The 20,134-nt window shown below is 43.7% G+C and overlaps 1 protein-coding gene across 5 annotated transcripts in view; it reads right to left on the bottom strand.

Moving 5' to 3' along the window:
* The window catches only part of dab1a (DAB adaptor protein 1a), a 215,744-nt gene that overhangs the window by 51,839 nt on the left and 143,771 nt on the right, over nucleotides 1-20,134 (bottom strand). The window lies entirely within an intron of this gene.

Below are 20,134 nucleotides of genomic sequence, written 5' to 3'. Positions count from 1 at the left end.
TTTTCCTCAGCAAGGACAGTTGAGGAACAATCCCACCACAACCCTCTTCAATCACACTAACTATTCAAACAGGTTTAAAAGCAAAAATACAGTAATATATTCTTTCATAATTTTTAACACCGGATGTCATCCGAGTTTTAATCAACGAAAAAAAAAACTCCTGGACAATTACAAGGCAACACAACTTTCTTGCTTTCCAGCAATCATTTTTCTCTTTTAGGATGTCGCTGTACTCAAGTTAACTTCTGTGGTCTGACAAGTCACTAATGTCTGACAGGACAAAAAAACGCAAGCAGCATTGTCAACAAACGTGTCAGCGAACAAGCAGTTATAGACAATCCAGCAGGTGTCAAACATTCTAACAGTCCTGACAGATTATCTAAACCACTTTATTTGCAGGTGAGACCGAGTGGCAAACCCCCATGACATCATCCATTGGCTTCTGAACTGACGTCTGACACTATGGCTTTTGCCATCTTGTTTTGGTTGGTTTTTTTAGCCAAAAGTGCCATATTTGGGCGAGCTGGGGAGGAGTGAGGGGTAGATCTGACTGAAAACCAGAGGACACTGGAAACCTGACTGCGCCCCAGGCATGTCAGTAAACCAGGCACACCCGCAAACATACTTAGCTTTGAGGCCCAATATCTAATCAATAATGGGATTATTTTTAGAAGAACCACCGGGACACTGATCAGAAGGAGTAAATTTAACGAATAACAACATAATAACTTGTGGAAAATTTTAATTTGACTTTGTATTTCACAAGAGAAGTTGATGATTTTTAAATGAAAGTCAATCAGAGCCAGATGTTTATTAGAGCCGGCCCTCAGTGGCCCTCAGTTGTATTGCACTTTAACGGACACTGGCTTCACTTTTCAGACCTGAAGACTGCATCCTTCTGTTGGCTGTGAAGGATGATTACAATGGACAGTTTGGGTAATAATTTTACCCCTCATATTTCCAAACAGGGTTCAAGATTAAAACGTGTCTCATCATGTACTGTATAAATTGTCTTATCTGTTCTTTTTCATTACAAGATCTCAGCGATCAACTTGGTGGCTCCAAAGTTATTATCATCTCTAACTATCTGGTTACTTATGAGCCTTCCAGAACACTGAGATCATCTGCTGCTGGTTTATTGGAGGTTCCCAGCAACAGTTGTAAGAAAATTGGGGATTCAGCTTTTGTCAGCTACACTCCAAAGCTGTGGAACAAACTACCTGTAGATATCAGGGAAGCTAGTTCAATTAATACTTTCAAAAGAAAGCTCAAAACATATCTCTTTAACCTTTAACTACCTACTATTGATGCTCTCTTACACCTGCCATGCACTTGAATTACTGTGCCTTGAAATGCATATTACTCAATTTTATATTTTCCACTTGTATTCCTTTCTATGCATTTTATCTGTTTCTTTTGCTTTTATCTGTTTCTTGAGCATTTTATCTGTTTTATCTAATTTCTTTTCTATATTTTTAATTGTTCCTCTATATCTAGTTTTATGTGAAACACTGCATGTAATTATTTTGCTGTGAGGCACTTTAAGCTGCATTTCTTGCATGAAAGGTGCTATACAAATAAAGTTTCTTATTATTATTATTATTATTATTATTATTACAAACAGAAAAGATCTCTAAAATTATCAGGACCAAGGTGTATTAATGTCTCTTCAACACTAATACTAGCTGCCCCTCTGGACCATTGAGTGCCCGACAGGCTCCTCTGGCCCCCAGCTTTCTGTCCCTTCTTTGCCCATCTGCCGCTACTTCATTCTGAAGTGTTGATTGGCATGAACTACCATAAATCTAACCATAAACCACTCAGCCTTACACTCTCACCCTGGCATGTGAATGCGTGAAAACACACACATTTGCATGCATACGGACAAATGCAGAGAAGTCCCATTCTTACTTAGAGATGCTGAAGTACAAAGACAGCAGGAGACAGCTGCGAGTCGACCTGCTACATAATGAATATGACTAGCTTCTGAGCTGCTCGTCACCTCTTCTCAGACTATCATTCTTGACCTCTCTTTCCTCCTCTGTCTCCATCTAATAGTGGCTGAATGCAGATCTGAACAAAACCAAAAGACTGGTGCTTCTTGGGGGAAGAGGGAAATCTCTCTTATTCTCTTCCTCCCCCTCTCCACGGTGTTTCTGTGTGAATAGGAGGCCCCTGTAAGCCTTGGGCGAGAACAGATGAATTGAGAGGCTTTTAATTTGCTGCAGACAGAACAGAACAGAGTCCATTTAATTCTGCCAGCAGAGGCCATGTCGGCAAAATGCTGACAATATTCTTTATCTGGTCCAAACACACTGGAAAAGTGTGAGTCACTCCAATTACAGGCATTATCAGCAGCACTGTTCCACCAAATGGATGGAGAGAGAGCGAGAGAGGGAGTATGAAGACAGAGGGGGTTAGAGGGAAGAGAAATGAACAGAGTGTAAAGAAAGTGAGGGGTGAGCAAACATAGAGTGGGTGAGTAAGATAATGAGCAAAGGGTAAAAGGGGAGAGGAAAAAAAGCCCAAGGAAGTAAAATCAGAAGAGAAATGAAGGAGTTTGAGCGGCTTCAGCTCTAACCCTGAACATGTCCCCGTCTGTCCCTCTCCTCTGTTTCCTTTTTGTTCTCTGAATTCGTTCTCCTCCTTCTAGCTGTGAAGTCTTTCAGGCAGCAGCTGGAGCCTGTGTTTAAGAAAGGCAATCTGTTAATCCTCGAACCGGACCAGAAAAGAGGCGGTCTCGTTGATTTAACCCTCAAAATCACAGCTTCTGTTCTACAACTATAACATCTAAATTCAAAAAGCTGTTTCTGTGGTGTTACAATGAGTGCACAAACAAAAAACATATCAAGAAAACTTTGTGAAATGAGTTCAGAGTTTAGGTTCTGCCTGCAAAAATTGCTCCCATGAGAGGACGATTCACTTATCTGAAGGAGTCCAACCCATCCGACTGTTGCAAGCAAAGCAGGCACTAGGTCGCTGGTGAAAATGAGCAAGAGACGAGACTCAGAGACTGAAAATGGAAAATCTGCTGCAGCGCCGCTCTCCAGACGTCTCCAAGGCTCCAGACATATGGTCGTTTCCCTGGAGACTCGGGGAAGAGTTCTACATCTAAAGCTACAGTCCCTGTAGGGGAGAACAAGCTAATTTCTCAGAGAAAAAAAAGGCAGCCCATGTCAAGCTTCAGCTGTACAAATTCCCCGCCTTGTACACACGCGCAGATAAAGTGAAGGGAAGAGTAGCACCATCAAAAACTATCGTGAACAGTGTAGTGGCGGTTTGACCCGGAATCAACACGTGAGCTAAATGTAGCAGCAGAGCAGGATGTGAACATGGCTTAGTGTGCCTGGATTTAGACAGCAATCTGAAGCCATACCAGAGGAGACACAGAGCGGAGGCAAGAAGGAGAAGGGAGCGAGCGGCAAATTGGACATCCGCAACTGGGGCGCTGCCAACAGGCGCGAGTGGGTGAATTGAAGATCTGTGCATGTGTGTGTGAGTGAGTGAGCGTGTGTGTGTGTGTGTGTGTGTGTGTGTGTGTGTGTGTGTGTGTGTGTGTGTGTGTGTGTGTGTGTGTGTGTGTGTGTGTGTGTGTGTGTGTGTGTGTGTGTGTGTGTGTGTGTGTGTGTGTGTGTGTGTGACTCCATAAACAGGAGGCTGCCAACAGTAGCTTAATGCCCAGAAATCATCTGCGGCTACAGTAAAGTCTGCCAGGCGAATGGAAAGTAAAAAGAAAGAAAGAAACAGAGAGAGAAGGGGGGAAGGAGGTGGGCACGCTGGCTCTCCGTCCTCCTCCCTGTCTTCTCACCTCCCACTCTCTCGGGGTAATTGTGTTCTGTCCATCAGGCTCAGAGTGTAGATTAGTGGCTCCACTCATTCAGCTCTCCTGCCATCTGAATAATGAATAATCACAGAGACCACCTTCTACTCTACCTTCCACACTACTTGTGCTCTGTACACACACACACACACACACACACACACACACACACACACACACACACACACACACACACACACACACACACACACACACACACACACACACACACACACACACACACACACACACACACACACACACACACACACACACACACACTTTACCCACGCCATTTTTAGATCCTGACGCCATTACATTGAGTCCTTATCAGCGACACACTTCTCCTTTGAGTTGTGCTTGTTAATAAATAACCAGCACTGTGAGTGCTAAAGGTTAACTCATGTTATATACTACTGTTGTTCAGATGTTTTAGTGGTAAATGAACGTTTCTTTGAGCTACGTTCACAAACAGACAAAATTAAATGTAATTTTAGGGACCCAAATGGTCACACGCATCATTAAATGTCAACTGGTACACGAGCAAGCCGAAGAGAGGAATACATGTCTATTCTGTCTGATAAAGAAGTGAAAACGAATTATATAAAACCTACCTGTTTATGAGCTGTAGGAGAAAAAATATAGTCGCAACTCAACTCCAGCAGTTCAACCAGCTCAGTGAGAGATGAAGAACAGCAACAAATGAAACAGTGCAACAGAGACAAATGGAAGAGAGTTAAAGATCAACTAATAGAGGTTGAAGGACATGACGTGCCTATAGGTGAATGAGATAATCAACTTTTGTGTGTGTGTGTGTGTGTGTGTGTGTGTGTGTGTGTGTGTGTGTGTGTGTGTGTGTGTGTGTGTGTGTGTGTGTGTGTGTGTGTGTGTGTGTGTGTGTGTGTGTGTGTGTGAGGGCAGAGAGAGAGAGAGAGAGAGGGAGGGGGAAATAGGGAAATACCGTCAGTAAGAAAAAGAAAGGATGTGAGACCATGAGCTGTGGGTTGAAGTTCAGTGTCACGCCCAGATAACAGCTGCATATCACTGCACTTTGTCCTGTCAACAATAAGTGCAGAGCAGTGTCCTTAATCAGAGATTCATGTAAAAACATTTGATTAATAGATACATGAAGATGAAGAACTAAATATATGCATTTTGATGGTCTGTAATTGAAGTTACCTGGGGATTATATTTCCGTCAGAAATAGACTAGGCAATGGTTGCAGTCAGCTCTGGTGGCCGTGTCCGAGCCAGAAGCAGCTGCTTCCGGTGGAAGACAGCGTTTAGTGGTCTACAAAGTACTTTACAAATTTTGCCTCCCAATCACCCATTCACAAACACACTCGTACACCGATGGAGACGGAGCTGCCGTACAAGGTGCTCGCCTGCCATCAGGAGCAACTGGCTCGGTGCCTTGCCCAAAGACACTTGGGCATGTGGAACCGCTAATCTTACGATCAGTGGGCAACCTGTCCTAACATGTGAACCAAGGCAGCCCTTCGATGTGGGTACTGACCGAAGAAATATTTGATCTGTTTCCTTGATCAGAGTTCCAAATAAGTTAATAATCTATAATCAATAAATCGTTAAATGGTTATTAAATACAAACGTTTAACAATAAAAGAAGTAATGCCAGTCAACGGGTTGAGCGCCTGCACTTTTTGCACTGTGGGTGAGCTTGCCAAATTGTGTGTTGATATATTTGATCAAATTCTTATCAATCAATTAACCATAAACAACGCCAGTGCTAACATGGACATTGAATTTGGTAAAAAGTTAAAGACGTTCTCAATATTTTTATGGATATAATTATTAGTTTCAGCCTTAATCCAAGACAAGTTCAATAGCATGAATTTAACAAATCAAACACAGCTCTGATAATTTGACTGTTGGAGGGTGATTATAAAGAATCTTGCAGCTGCTGTTTGACATGAACGAGAGCAAACCACAAAAAGCTTCAGTGGAATAGTACAGTACTAGCAGCTGAATATGACAAAAATTGTAAACATTAAAAAAAATCTCTCTAGTTACCTGTACAAACACATGTCGTCTTTGTACAGTTTGGTACAAGGAGACTGTTGGTGTTTGGCTGCCAAGAAGGAACACAACATCGTAATGGGTCAATGCTGTTATCACCTGGTGAGAGGCAACTGTCGAAATGCATATGATCACAACTCAACACACTACAGTACAGTTAACACATGACAGAGCAGGTCTTTGGTAAAAAGGTCATTTTTGTCACTGCTTTAGAAAAGCCATTCTGAAAAAGCCATCAAATTGTGACTTCGACAGTGGTTCCATCTGTACCACACACAAACAACGCCTCACAGTCCTTACTGCAGCTGTCTCGTGGATGGAGCACCAGCTATTGCAGCAGCCCCGGAGTCCTAGAGGGACCACAGTGCATCTAGTTCAGCAGGCAGTCGGCCAGGCCACCAGCCAGCACAGCAGCACACTGCGGGGAAACATGGAAACACGGGCTGCTGAGGCGCTCTAGGTGCTCCACATGGCTCCCTGCCTGCATGAATGACTAGAAAGAGCGTTCAGCAGAGGCCTCATCAGGAAAAGGTAAACATACGTGCAGCACGCACATACACTTCCCCACCCACAATCTCCTGGCAGAAATAGGATACCCCACAAGATGACAAGGCGCACGTGCATGTGCAGATTGCAATTTAACACAAAAACATGCACACACGCATACAAACACGCACATCACCTAACCTATTTACAGACACAGGGCTGTATATATCAAAGCGCTGCACTCTCTTTGGGGAATTCCTCCTTTCTCATGTTTTAAGGGGAAATAGATGAAAATGAATCGCGTTCTCCCTGCACCTCCCCTGTGTATGTTGAATGTGTGTGTTAGTGTGTGCGTGTGTCTCCTCTGCCTTGTTAATGTGCTAAAATGTAAATTGGTCCTGCTCAACAATGTGTGTAAGGCTGTCTTTTTCATACAGAGAGGAAGCAGCGGCTTTGCTGACAGACTGTGGATATGCCTTTATTAACAAACCCACACTCTGATTCCCCCTCTCTGTCTGTCTGTCTGTCTGTCTGTCTGTCAACCCCGATCCACTGTTCGACTACAACAACCCACATCATTCCCACCTTCCCTATGAACACATGCAAAACATATGTGCTGAAGACTGCATTTGGGGTGTGACTGACAATTTAGCAAATCATGCTTTCATTTAAATGTGCTCAGTTCAGATCAGATGGCCTTCACACAGCCAGACCTGCTGCAACACTGAGCAACATGTGGAGGTGGAAGTGTATCTGCAGCCTCTCCAGGGGTGATCCACTGATGTATGGTTGCTTGTAATGAACAGAAGCAGGCAAATGTCAGCAGCATGGCAATGGATTTTCATGACTGACAGAGCACACAAACCAGAACCTCTGACCACCATTTCCTTAAACCTTCAGATACAAATAAATACCATATTTAATCTATTTTCAGGGGCCCCTTACTATTTAATTTTATGCATCAGCGGTGGGTGATTTAATAAATAAATTGTGTACAGGGAATAGAAAGGAGGTTTTGCAACAGAAGTCGATAAATGAACCATGCTCACACTCATGGCTTAGCAACAACATAATTTAGAGTTTCGGCCGGTTGTAGTCACTGTATCCCCTTCAGCTCTGAAGCCAGGGGTCGCTCTCTTCTCTACAAAAACATCATCAGTGAGCTACTGTGTACTGTGGTGCTGGCCTGGTAAAAATGTCCACTCAACATGATTTAGATCCCCCCACAACCCCCTCTGGACCACCTTCAGCTGAGCCTAAAGTGAGTGATGGATCGGCTACATCTGTGGAGTGGAAGAGGAGAGGATTCTGGTGCATAAAAATAGAGCCGGAGTCTGCCGGAGCAGAAGACTGAGACTTAATGAGGGGTGCAATCATCAATTATTCAAAACACTTAATCATGGTGTGGCACGGAGCTGTTGCACAAACACACACATGCACACGCACGCACGCAGGCAGACAAACACACACACACACAAGACGAACCACAGGTTTCTCAAACTGTGCCTCTAAAGGCAGACACAGAGACCGAGAGATGGATGAAAGAGAGGATGAAGATTCGGGATTACTGCTGCTTCACTGTGTGTCTGGACATTTCATCAACACACAATACACATTACTTAATCTAGGAGCAATCCCTAATTAAATACATATCCATTCCCACTTATCCCGGCAGTGTCAAAGGGGTCTGAAGTTTAACCCAGCACACACTGGAGGAAAGGCAGGGTACACCATGTATTGACCTGATGTACCTGTGGGATGACAGGGAGTTACAGGTGTGTTTATGAAGCATAAAATGTCAATAATTTCTCAGAGGATCTTACTAATGCTAAAACTAAAATATTTAGCAGAATCAAGGAGCAGCTGCTTGGTTAACACAAGTCGTAGCTGATTGTCAGAGAGCAGAGAACAGCATTGTAGCTGCTAATGCTGCTAACAGTCAGAACCAGCTAGACTCTTAATTTTACATGCTTCCAACAAAGATTTTAAAAATTTTATTAACTGTGCCAGCGACACTTTCCTGCTTTGAATATAAATACATTTTACTGTTGGCAGTAAATATTAAAAGACTCCTTGACTGTTTTTGTGGACATCTGTTCCCGTTGAGCAGCTGGACGAACGTTAACTACGGTGAACAAGGCACAAGTTACTCCAACAGATAAGGTGTGTGTACTTAATGGTTTTATATAACAGTTAAAATCATTAAGTATGAAGTCTGCTGTGAGGAGACTGGGGAAACCTGATTTAATACTAATGCAACATTATTACAGGTTACTGTTAAAGACTGCAGCCTGTCTGATGAATGTAAAAGGGGTCAGACTTATATTGTTAGATCTTTACAGCAAATGTAGTCTGATCTAATCTGTCCTCCAATGAAGCCTTGAAGTTGTTCAGCTTTTTGATGTGTTTTGATTTTTTTCCTTTCCTTTAATTAACAGTTAATAGTGAAGAGCAGGCAGGAAACAAGGGGAGAGCAGGGAGAGGATGACATTTAACACAAATCCCTGGCTTAACTCAAACCCAGAGAGACAGAGATATAGATATCTTCAAACTCCAATCAAAGCTCCCAGCTAGCTGTTCACCACTTCAACAATATTTGGATTCTGGGGATGCAATATGGCAGATTGACATGTTGTTAGTAGTGGGTGACACAGCGATCTGGCCCCACGTTACTTTACATAAAGAATGATTTCAAGGGCACCCACACATTGAAGTATACAGATTTTAAATTTGAAAAAAAAAAAAAAAAAGGACCATCAATATTGAATCTGTAGTCAGGACAGGCATGGTAGCTGAAATCAAAATATCATTTTAGGAGAAGTCTGATTTGTGTATCCCAGTCCACGACCATGTTACCATGTTATTTTTAAGTATTAAAAGCTCACTTACAAGTGATAACCACACTGAGTCAAAACATTACGACTGGGCAGATAAGAGTGTAAGTGAAGAGTTGGTTTCATAGTCAGCGTGTTGGATGCAGGAGAAACGGGCAGGTGGAAAGACCTGACCAACGAGTTGGAAAAGAATTGAGTTGCTCCTGGGCTGCAGTGGTCTGAACCAGGGTGGCTCCAATTTGTAAATTTGAAACCTTAAAGGATGTGCTGATAATATGTTGGTACTTGATACTCTAGGGCAGGGGTGGGCAAACTTTTTGGCTCAGGGGCCAGATTGACTTTTAAAATTTGACAGACGAGCCGGGCCAGCACCAGATGCATCCATATCAAACATAAACATAAAAAAGGCATTACAGTGTTAATACGTACATTCACTTTTAGTGGGAACAGTGTTGTTGATCACCCTTCTTTGCCAGTGCATCGAAGTCTGGTGTTAGTTTTGTTGTGGCAATTCTCAGAACAGATCTGAGGTGTTCATCACTCAACTGGGATCTGTGAGGTGCTTTGTTGGTGTTCATCACACCAAAAGTCTGTTCACACACGTACGCAGAGCCAAACAACACCAGCATCTTCTGTGCCATCTTCTGGATGTTTGGAAATTTGGCTGCGCTTAATGAAGCATAAAACTCATCCAGTTTAAGAGAGTTGAACTTCTCCTTTAAGACGGTGTCACATTGGAGATCAATCAGTTCCAACTGCAGCTCCTGTGGCGCCGTTTCAGGGTCTCGTGTGAAGGGACATGACACCAGCTCCCGATACGCCGTCATACGAGTCCTCTCCCCGTGTTTTCCCCTTCAGGGGTTCCACGGCCAAAAACTCCTCTGTTATCTCAAAATTGTCATTAATCCCTCTGATAAAAATTAAAAGCTGAGCGGTGTCCTTTATGTCATTACTTTCGTCCAGTGCCAAGGAATATAATGTAAATTTGAATGCCAGCAAATAACTTGCCTTCGTGCTTGATTCTTGGATGGCAGTTTGTCAGATAAAGGTGTTTTGCTGAGCCTGCAAACTATCTGCCGACCTCCGAGCGGTCGCCGTCCGGTCCCGCGTTGACTGGTTGTTAGCGCAATTAGCATGCTTGGTGGAAAAGTGACGGCTGATGTTGTCTTCCTTTAAAACCGCAACGGTTTCTTGGCAAATAAGACACACAGCCTTCGACCGGACTTCAGTGAAAAAGTATTTAGTCGTCCATTCCTTATTAAACACTCGGCACAAAATCAAGTCAATGTATCACTGCGCCTAGTGCGCCACCTGGTGGACCGCCAGGTATTGCAGGACAAGGTCAAATGAATGCAGTCATAATTATGATATGATTTGATTTGGGCAATTCTGTACCAATCTTCGGCGGGCCGGATTAAAAAGACCAACGGGCCGGATGTGGCTCGCGGGCCATAGTTTGCCCACCCCTGCTCTAGGGCATCTTCAGAGGTCTTATAGAGTCAATGAGGAGGTTGGAGCCCTTTTGGCAAGACACAAAGAACCAATAGCATATCAAGTGTGGTCATATAATTACACTCATCAGAGTAAACCTATGTCCCTATCAGCCTGTGGTGCTACTTGAAGCAGCTCACTGCAATGTTTAGGACATACTAACTATAAAATAGCACAATTCTGCTCAGTCTCTGCAACATGCTGTCAAGTAAAAAAAGGAAAGATGAGGTATAAAGAAGGGTGAGGACTGGATGGAAGCAGAGTCGAGAATGACTAAAGACTAAAAGAAGCTAAGGATGCTTTAGGCAACCTTCAACAAGTGACATCCCCGAACTTCTTCACTCGCAAGCCGCTGGCGAGCCCCAGCTTAACAGCTCACTGCCAGCGACTTGTAGCAAGACACCCATCTGGAGAAGCCAACGGGCGAACTTCATCGATGGCTACAAACTCTGTCAGTCTGTCTGCGCTGTGGGGGGAGGGACACATTCTGCACCTCTGTCTTCTGAGGCCAGTGAGAGCGCAGAGGCGACGTCTTGGTTGAATCTGACCCTCCAACCCCTTGGGAGAAATTGCCAAGGGGGTACAAGTACATCTTCCCCCCCGGCCCTTCCCGGTGCTGCCTCCTGACACCAGTGGCCATCAGTCAGTCACAGCTACTGCCTCCTGCCGGTGTGTCTAATCGCCCACGCACACTGTCACAGTCGCCTGCCCTTCCAGTTAAATCACAGACTGCCAAACAAAATCAATCTTTGCTGAGTGTCTGTGCTTAATAAGGCCTTGTTGTTTCTTATGGACTCTGACAACATGATCAGCCAGAACACCACTTCACAGGAGAGTAACTACAGCTCACAATATGCTGGAAATGTAACACTTTTTCATCTCACATTATACATTGTTTGTTGTACTAGTTGCTGGATGTCCATCCCTCTTTCTCTCCCACATGTACATTAAGCCCAGATAAAGACAAATTCACCCTCTGATGCCATCAACAGGCGGAGAGTGAATCACCACGGGATTGTCATACTCAGGACACGATTTGCATAATTTCCATTTCTGAATTCCAAACTCTTTGAACTTTATGCAAACATTTCCAGCCAGACACACACACACACACACACACACACACACACACACACACACACACACACACACACACACACACACACACACACACACACACACACACACACACACACACACACACACCATGGCAATGTGAAAAAATACCATGCCACATATGGAGTCTGTGAAAGTTCCTGGAGGTGAAACTTTCTGCCAGCTCTTGAAATAGACCCTTTTAGCACCCTATGGTCTATTGGACTGCTGGTCTGTCTGAACTCTGAGAGAGTGGAGGGGCTATTGGCATTCACTTTCCTGTGGGGCTCTGAGTCAATACAAACCTCTTAAAACTCAGAAAATGCTGTGTGTGTCTCTGAGCGTGACTGTTTGTAGGTGTGTATGTGAGACGGAGAAAGAGATGGAGAAGGGAGGGATGTTAAAATTCAACAGTCATTTTTACCCTGTGTGATCGAGATGACGTCATTTGTTATGGACATGCATTAGTTGTAAATACACGCTGGTGCGGATACGCAGGTGTGACGCATCCTCTCTTGTGTGTGTGTGTGTGTGTGTGTGTGTGTGTGTGTGTGTGTGTGTGTGTGTGTGTGTGTGTGTGTGTGTGTGTGTGTGTGTGTGTGTGTGTGTGTGTGTGTGTGTGTGTGTGTGTGTGTGTGTGCCTGTATGTAATGTTTACGTGATGCAGGTAATGATGGTGTGCTTAAGTAGAGTCCCACCCCATCAGGGCCCAGCCTCTCAGTGCCATCCATCATAGTGTAGCTGCTAATGTTACCAATACATACAGCGGCGCAGAGGGCCGAGGAAGCTGCGGAGAGGTGTGAGGAAAGAAAAAAGGAGGACAGAGAGAGAGGAAGAGGAAGAGGTAAAGGAAGCAGTTGAAAGAGCAAGAATTTCACTGTTATTATTATGATGTATGTTGGGTTATATAAAGATCAGTGTCATTCCAATATAGCTGATTTGAATTTGTATTTAAGAAAGAAGTAGGAGGATGATGAAGATGAAGAGGAGGATGCGGGAGTGAAGAGAGAGTGCTGGTAGTGAAGAGGCAACCAGCATGAAGAGGGAAGGAAATGTGCTGTCACAGGCTGAGGAGTGGAAGACTATCTGTGTGACTGGAATAGGCAATCTGATTCTCCCTTTCCTCCTCCTCCTCCTCCTCGTCTTTGCTCTCTCTCAAACACACACACTAAAACACAAACACAAACACACACAGTACATACACAAAACTGCCCAAAATTGAAAAGCTGAGGCTGACTGTGTGTGTGTGTTCCCTACATGAGCTCCATTGCTTCTATGTGGATTAATATTACGGCCGGTGGATGCTCCTTGTTCAGTATGACCCCTCCCCACTTCTCAGGAATAAGACACAAGCCTGCACTTGTGGGGATTCTGTTTTATCTTCAGCGATGGCTTTATATAGGGCGTCACATTTAAACAGAAAAATCAAAAAGAAGTATTCATATTTCAGGCATTTTTGTTCAACACTCTTGCAACACCCCAAACAAATACTGCCGGTGCTAAATTGGGCTTTTTCTGCCTCAGATATCAGCTGGTTCAACATGAAAGTAAGTCTACATTCATGAAGGTCTCCAAATGCAATGGCAGAACAAGTCAGAAAATGTTTTACAGACTAATGAATGTCAGAGGGAAATATATTCGCTCAAGGATCTCTTTGGTTTGTTGAAAATGATTTGAGACCAAATCAATGCAGTTATTAAAAAGGTGATTTGAAGAATTTTAAACATTCTTAGAGCTCCTATAAGCATCATAAATGTGCTCTATAAACAATTAACCATAACAATGAGGTGTATCTGCCCCACAGTTTGAGATAAGCTATTAAACAAATGAAAATTAAAAGTTAGGGTTAAAAATGGACCGAAACAAAGCACCAACAACAAACATAATCCAAAGCAAAGAGCTTTTCTTTTAAGTTAAATTTTGATGGTGCATTTGTATTTTTCAGACTTTCAGCTCATTCAGAAATCAGCCAGATCAGTCAAGAGAGCGACTGTGAGAGAGAGAAGGCTGGCGCAATCCTTTCTTTCTTTTCATCTTATTCCCAAAACGCGTTGTCCTCCTCGCTTCCTGGAGCAAGATGAAGGCCAGCGGAGGTTTTTAAATTATCCTATCAGATGCCTCCACCAGCTACAGGAGAATTCTGAATATGCTAATAGACAGGAGATTAAGAGATGTAGCTGGGGGCACAGGCACATCTGCACCATATATTCATATGCACACGCACCCACATAGACGGAAACCTTTTTATTCTATGATTACAGGGGACAAAATGATAATGGAAGATCTCTCAAGAGCAGAGAGCTCTTTGGATAATATTACAGTGTCTTTGATGAGGGTACAGGTAAATGATGAGTATTACTTCTTTATGTACGAGAACGACAGATAAAAAAAAAAGATGCAGATGTGTGTGTGTGTGTGTGTGTAATGATACAGAGAGCAGAGACTCACTAGATTACACAACAGGACTATCGAATCCCAGCAGAAAACGCAGGTGGGGAAATCCCTCCCCCTCTCCCTCCTCTTCCCTCTGTCCTCCATCTTTCCCCTCACCCCTACTCCCATTATCGCAGCATTACACAAACAGGTGCAGCTCCCCTGACCCCCCCCCCCACCCCATGCAGTCTCTCCTTCCTCGATCTCCTTTAACAATCTACCCATGACAAATATCGTCCCTCCCTTCCCTTTGTCTCCTCTCCTCTGTGTTTCTCTCTGTCTGATTGCTCATCTTTCTTCATTGCTCTGCCTGCCTCTCTCCCAGGGCTAGCCATCTGTACAGTAACAGGTGCGCTGTGTATGTGACTGATGTGTTTGTTACCTGTAGCGCTGCCTGCAGCCACAGACAGCGTCGGAGAATAGCTGCTTCTTCTACCTATCTGCCTCCTGACCTACCAGCTACCACTCTGCTCTATTTTCCTCCTCCTCCTGTGACTCCTTCAGTCGGCGGCGAGATGAGGAGAGGAGCAGGAGATGAGCGGTGTAATGAGTTTGGGAAGCAGCAGCAAGCTGTCATGTATTTGTATATGCGTTTGAATAAGCCTTCGCCAGCCGTGCTGTGGCGGTGCGTTCACTGTGGTAGAGTTTGGATAATTAGTCCCACCAGTCTTCGAGTGTGCACATTCATTTTGAGTACGTATGGCTGCGTGTGTGTGTGTGTGTGTGTGTGTGTGTGTGTGTGTGTGTGTGTGTGTGTGTGTGTGTGTGTGCGTGCGTGCGTGCGTGCGTGCGTGCGTGCGTGCGTGCGTGCGTGCGTGCGTGCGTGCGTGCGTGCGTGCGTGCGAGCGTGTGCATGGTCCGCCGGCTCATCTCATTAGTCTCACAGGTGAGTGATTAAATGCTCTGCAACACCTGGAAGTGTTCCTCCTCTCTTTCTGCTGCTGTCTTAATTTACAGCTCCACCCCTGAGAACCTTCCTGGCCTCCGTCACAGCACACTCACAGATACACCTCACTTTAGGGCCCTTAGCAGACTGGGAGTCTGCAACATTGCAGACATTCCATCTGTCTATTGAAGTAATGGCATAAGTCTCATTAGATATATGGTTATAATGGCTCTATTATAATACAGGTCAGTCGGCTGTGGCTCAAAAGGAAGATCAGGGGGTTGGCGGTTCAAACCTCAGACCCATACGTCCTTGAGCATGACACTGAACCCTAATTGCTCCCAATGGTTAGATCAGTACCAAGCACTATTATATGATTAAGACCTTAGGATAAAATTTCAATATGAATATAGTGCCTTCTATACAGTTGTCTTGGTTAGAGCTGCAAGGCTGAAGTGGTATTCGGTATCTAATGAGTGAGAATAAGTGGAGGCGCCTGTGTATCCAAAACAGGAGCAGGAACTGTTTTCATTTTCCCCACTAATTTAATTTAAATTTATTTTGCAGTAGAAGCCTTAATTAATGCCCACCATGAGCACCAGGGATATTCACCCCAGTTCTCACTAAAGGGTTCTCTATTAAATGTTCTCATCAGTTTCATAATTTATTAGCAGCCTATGTAATACAGTCCAACAATGCAAACAGGTTGAGCCTCTAATTTTCTCCCATATTGGATCTAAAATGTTTTGTATACTGTATTTGTTTACTGTAATCATATGGTTTAGATTTCAGTTGTAAACAATTTAAGGAGACAAACTGTCTGATAATTATTTTGGTTTTCAAAGTAATTTTTGTCTTTTTTTCACTGGTCTGCAAAGAGGAAACAAATCAATGAGAATACATTTTAACAGTAATTTGACATGACAGCAATCTCCTCACAAGTTAAAATTGGCTCCAATTTCTGTTTGGTTTATTAGCCCTGCACAACTATAGTCTTTTCATTAATCTGACAAAATTTAACTCAGAAGCCATGCAGTCGTCCTCCGTACATCTTTTGTGCAAGCAGCTTAATATGACCGACAGCTGTGTTTTAAAGTAAAGCAACTTCTAGTGGTCGCAAAAATAACGACATTCTGATGTCCCGGAGAAGTGGCGCAGTTTGGACAACGTCGAGTCCAGATGTTTGTCCTTGTTGGGAGGAGGCAGATTAGTGGATGGTTGAATGTATACAAGTCAGAACAGTTTTTTAAAACTGTGTTTACTGTTGCCATGACACCGAAGGTCACGCAGGAGACTGCTGTTTGCTTCCCATTTCCAACCATGAGCGGGGACTGTTTTTTAAAATGACGTTTATTGTTACTATGACGACAAAGGTTGGATAACTTTATGGGAGTAGTAATCGGACAATATGATTTAAGTCTTCATTTTACCCCAAAACATAATCTCTCCTAAACCTTAAACAAGCAGTTTCTGTGCCTAAATCTAATCCGATTTAGCTGATTTAAGAAACACTCCTGTGGGTCATATTATAGAGCAGGAAAAATCAACCGATGTGGTTGTATGGGTTGGAAGGCTTGTGGTAAAGAAATGTTACTATGTGATCCCAAGTAAGGTGGCTGTTGGCAGGTGACTGTAACCCCCCTCCCCCCTCCACCCCGGTATCTTTGGAACAAGGTGCCAACATGTAAAAATGCTGCCACATTTACATGATGAGAAGCAAGTCCACAAGAGGCTTCTAACAAGTAGAATACACATTAACTGGGAAGGATGGATGAAAGTGGCTGTGAGGAGAGTGAAGGAGAAGGATCAGGAAGGAGTCCATTGGGGGTATTGATGAACATGGGGGCTCTGAGGGATGGAAACTAGAGGATACTACCACTCTTACATCCAAACATCCAGCCAGAATGCCGGATACCAAAGCATTCAATCAATTATACACGTTGGAGGCAGTGTGTTGTAGAGATAACATTAGAGGAAGAAACAGCACCACCCAGTCAGTCATTTAATAACCATACAGGCAGCCACAGCACCAGGAAGGCAGTCATATGGCCTGCTGTATGTGGCTGCTGTGATATTATTATTGTGTGTGTGTCCCTGAGGGCTGAGATGTGATGGATGTCAGAGGTGTAGGTAATAAATTGCAGAGGTCAATCCACTCTGGTGAAGAGGTACACTCTCAGGGACAGCCACCTGATAGACAATACGAGCTTCAAATATTCCCCTCAGCACACATTTCCATTCATTCCTCTGGCCTCCGTTTATCATTAAATTGTTCTCTCAAGAGAGCTCTGGTCCAAGGCAGCGTGAGGGGATCACAGTAAGAACTCATTCAAGGGGCGATTTACAGCAAAGGCCAGAGTCTGTTTTCTCCGGGCGAGCGGAACCTCCAGAGAGGGGGGAGAGAGAAAGCGACAGTAGACTCATCACCGGCTCTAAAAACCCATTAGACACACACACACACACACACACACACACACACACACACACACACACACACACACACACACACACACACACACACACACACACACACACACACACACACACACACACAAGGGCACACGCACATGCCAGGTGGCAGAGTGCAGGTGAGAGCTGGGTCAGATGAGCTGGGCAAATCACATAAGCAAGTAGTGTGACTAATAACACAGCAGAACTCAGCGAGGCACGCCAGGCAATCACAACCATTTCTCACCTCACTTCTCTCCATCTCTCACTTCCTGCTTATTCCTCCCTTCATCATTCACTCCTCCACTTCTGCTTCCCACCAGCTCTAAGTAGTTTTTGACTGGGTCACTTCATTTTAAACGCATACTTCAAAAAAATGTACTTTTTTCTCCAAACCTACCCTTTGACGCAATTTCTCTTGCTTTTATCTTTTTGCTTACATGTCGACAGAAGGACAGAAGCGTTTATAACTGCAGCAGTAAATTGTTTTAGTGTGCTTTATGATGTGAAACAGCCATCAAACAGTCCTTCCATGCCTGATCTGCCAACTTACATTCACAACATCACATGGGAAAGGAAGATAAATGAAGAAAAGCCTCTCCTTTTTTTATAAGTACAATCTCTTCTAAGCACAGCTTCATTTTTCAGCTGCTGCAAAGGAACGAAGCAATGTGAAGCTGCAGAGAAAATAAAATCCTGTGTGCTATTTTAAATCAGACACACACATAAACACACACTGAACATGGCGGTCCAGTCATCCACGACACATTATCAACTTCTAAACGAGCCTCGGCCAAATATTTCTGTCAGTTCCAGGCGTGGCTGTTATGGGTGTATGTGATTGAAACCATCAAACCAATTCACAGTCATTTTATCTTGCAGCTTTTAGAGCTTCCCTATTCCATTAATCCAGCTTTATGCACTCACATGTACACACACATACACACATGCAGAATCAGTTTGGCCTCATGGCTGACTGGGTGGTCTTTTAACACCCTCGTTCCTATAAATGACAAATCATACTCATCAGCCCTCAGACTGCTGTGGATAGAAAGGAGTTGTTATCTGGAAGCACATCCAGCTAATTGAAAGCTGCCTATCTTAATGCTCATACACTGAAGGGTGTAGGGTGAAGGGTGGGAGGGTGAGGGTGTGTGTGAGAGTGAGAAAGACGGAGAGCAGGGTCATGGCCTTGGGGTGAGGGAGCCATCAAATGCACTATTATACTGAAAAAAATCATTTACTCTTCAGTTATATGTCCTCTTCATCATTCGAGTGTGTGTGTGTGTGTGTGTGTGTGTGTGTGTGTGTGTGTGTGTGTGTGTGTGTGTGTGTGTGTGTGTGTGTGTGTGTGTGTGTGTGTGTGTGTGTGTGTGTGTGTGTGTGTGTGTGTGTGCGTCAGTCTGGTCGATCAAGGAGCACAAATGACCTGAGAGCAGGTGATTGAACCCTCCATTCGTCCTTAAAGAAGGTCCCTGACTGAGAGCTGGACTCCGCATGACTGACCACACACACACACACACACACACACACACACACACACACACACACACACACACACACACACACACACACACACACACACACACACACACACAAAGAGCACCACTGAATCTGCTGAATTAACTTTCAGTCCATATTTTCTGGGAGTACTTTTAGAGTTTTCATTAATCAGGTCCAGTGCCTGGTTTGTACACTAAAGATACTTTAAGCAGTTCTGTTTATATGTCCACACTAAATAATACAAGACCTTGTTCGATAACAGGATTGACAGTCCTACCAGTTTCACCAACACCAGCACTTCCCTTCACCTTTAAGCGCCTTTCAAACAGATTGAATTTGCTGGTCTAACACATAAAAATGATGCCATCTCATAAAACAACACTCCCAAATTAGTCGTGTACACAAGCTATTCTTTCACAAATAGATCAGGGTTAAATTGAACAGCCAAAGGACAAATTGTTGGAGTTTAAAACCAACAGTGAGCAAAGGAAACCTACTTATTTCTCTGAGCAAAGCAGAAGCTGCAGGAGTTGAGCTGCACAGGTGGAGAGGACGAGGACTCTAATGGGGCGTCCATGTGGCTCTGCTTCTGCTCGATAAGTAGGCAATTGTTTGCTAACTGCCACAGGCTCAGTCACGAGAACTTGATAAGCTGATACAGTATCAAAGCTCCTCACTGAGATTTGTTTTGGGCTCTTCTGCTTACTAGTTGTCAAAAATTGTTTAATGCAGCATTAAGCGGGATTTGGCTTTCATAAATGAATAGTACGGCTGTATTTTAATTTCCTCTAAATGCTTGTCTATTAAATACATGCTAGCACTAAAGCTCCACAGCTCAATCTAAAGCACAAAGCCACACTGGCTGACTCTGGGCTGATCTGAGTGAGAACGGCTTCATTTGATCTTTCTTCCTAATGTGTATTTATGTGCCTGTGGGTCAAATCCTCTTACACGACTGCCTGTAAACAACATTTATAAGTGAATCATTAGGAAGGTGGTGATTATGTGTGTACGAGGGCATTTGCTGAATTATATATAACAATTATACATTTACATTCAGTATACAATTATACATTTATAGAGCACTTTTACACATCGAGTT

Source organism: Brachyistius frenatus, unplaced genomic scaffold (assembly GCF_029030835.1).
Source record: "Brachyistius frenatus isolate BFR_SWC_R1_liver_20210118 unplaced genomic scaffold, ASM2903083v1 Contig_29, whole genome shotgun sequence".
Taxonomy (NCBI): domain Eukaryota; kingdom Metazoa; phylum Chordata; class Actinopteri; family Embiotocidae; genus Brachyistius; species Brachyistius frenatus.
This window is presented reverse-complemented; position numbering and strand designations above follow the sequence as displayed.